The sequence below is a fragment of the Leopardus geoffroyi genome, chromosome A2, assembly GCF_018350155.1.
Source record: "Leopardus geoffroyi isolate Oge1 chromosome A2, O.geoffroyi_Oge1_pat1.0, whole genome shotgun sequence".
Lineage (NCBI taxonomy): Eukaryota > Metazoa > Chordata > Mammalia > Carnivora > Felidae > Leopardus > Leopardus geoffroyi.
In genome coordinates this window covers 163,086,944-163,088,623 of record NC_059331.1, presented here as the reverse complement: position 1 = coordinate 163,088,623, position 1,680 = coordinate 163,086,944, and the positions used below count along the sequence as shown (strand labels likewise).

The window sequence follows — 1,680 nt, the reverse complement described above, 5'->3', positions numbered from 1 at the left end:
CAAATCTTTCTAACAAATCATAGGGGGAAGGTGATCACTGTGTCCTAAAGGAAAAATAAGTGAGTAGAAGCAACAGAGGGAGAAGATCTACCAATCTAGAAAGAAACTAGATTTTACTTGGGATAAATAGACAAAGTTCGGGGCCACCTTTATACCTTCTACTCTGGAGTTCCACAAATTGAGTATTCGTCCCTCCCCTGTTAAGTCAATCAAACATCTACCAATCTCCAACAGTGAATCTGATTATACCCCTTAGTCCTGAGAGTCTGAGAGACAGAAGCGAGAGTGCTCCAAGGTTGGTGAATGAGTTCAGGGGTGCGGGGGCTGGGTGGGGGGGTGGCAGACAGTGGGCAGGGCCAGTGGGAAATATGCAGGAAATAGAGAGATCTTTTCATTCAGGTAAATCTTACATAAACAGGTGAGAGAAAACAGGAAAAACTATCTGCAGTGCTTCCATGATCAATTCAAGGTTTCTGCAATGAGTCTCACCTTCATATCTGGCGTTCTGCTGCTTTAGGGCATAGAAAGCCTCTTTCCCTGCCAATTCTCTCTCCATTTGTTCCTTTCATTTCTGCCGCTCCAGTTTATCCTCCAGCTTCCTGATTTTTTCTTCAAACTCCTCTCTTACCTGCACTCTCTCTCTAGCTGTGCTCCATAAAATTCTTGCATCTCTTGGATTTGTTTCTGAATCTCCTCTTTGGCCTTTTGGTACATCTTCTTAGTGTAGCATTGTCCTTCATTCTAGGCCACAATGCGCTAGACCAGGGCCAGCAGTTGGCTTCTCTGGGCCTCCTGCTCAGCTTCTGTTGCACCATTCTTGTACACGCAGTAGTGATCACGGAACTATCCCTCCAGCTCTTGGATGCCTTCGGGTGCTTCCTCTAAGTAATCATGGAAATTGATGCCATCCAAGTCATCTTTCCAGGTGAAAAAGAGAATCATGTATCTCCTAGCTCTGAGTCCAAATATTTACTGAATCTTTTCAATGGCCTTGTGCTCTTCCTGCATGTACGGGACCAGCTGTCCCATCAGGGGCAGGGTGTGAGGTCCTGGGGAGGTCAGGAAGACGTAGCGAGTAAACTCTTTGCAGGTGTCAGCATCCTGTGCCTCGGTGTCAAAAATGCCTGGTGTATCCACGACACAATTTCTCTTACCTGCCACCTGCTGCTCCCTTTCTTACAGGTCTTGGTGGCAGAGGTTGTGGCAATGCTAGAAGGAAACACTTTCTCTCCAAGGGTGCTGTTGCCCATGGCACTTTTCCCTGCTCCGATCTTACCCACTAAGAGAAGTCTCAACTGTGAATCTCTGCCATCTTGGTTTCTAAGCCCTGGGATATCAGGAAACAAAATCCACAGCATTAGGAGGTAATCCAGCTGCTTCCCTATAGGGCCCCCATTTTCCCTCACACACACCCCTCCTCTGGTGCCCCAGGGTCCCCTACCATGAGTGACTGCTGCACTCCCAGAACTCTATAGAAGGCCCTTCTAGAGAAGCCTATTCAAAGTCTATAGAAAGCCTGAAGTTCTCTTGCAATACTTGGGGAATGCCCAAGTACTTTCCAGGATTTCCTGGAGCTTCTTACTCTTACTTTTTTGTAGCTAAGAAGCCTACAGAAGGGTAAACAAAATATTGTAGTTTACAATGAGAATTCTGAGCTGCTGCTGCTGGTAGCTATTCCTC

General features: G+C 46.6%; 1 pseudogene; it reads right to left on the bottom strand.

Moving 5' to 3' along the window:
• Positions 1-226: 226 nt before the first annotated feature.
• LOC123607097 lies at positions 227-1,396 on the bottom strand (annotated as a pseudogene).
• Positions 1,397-1,680: the final 284 nt, after the last annotated feature.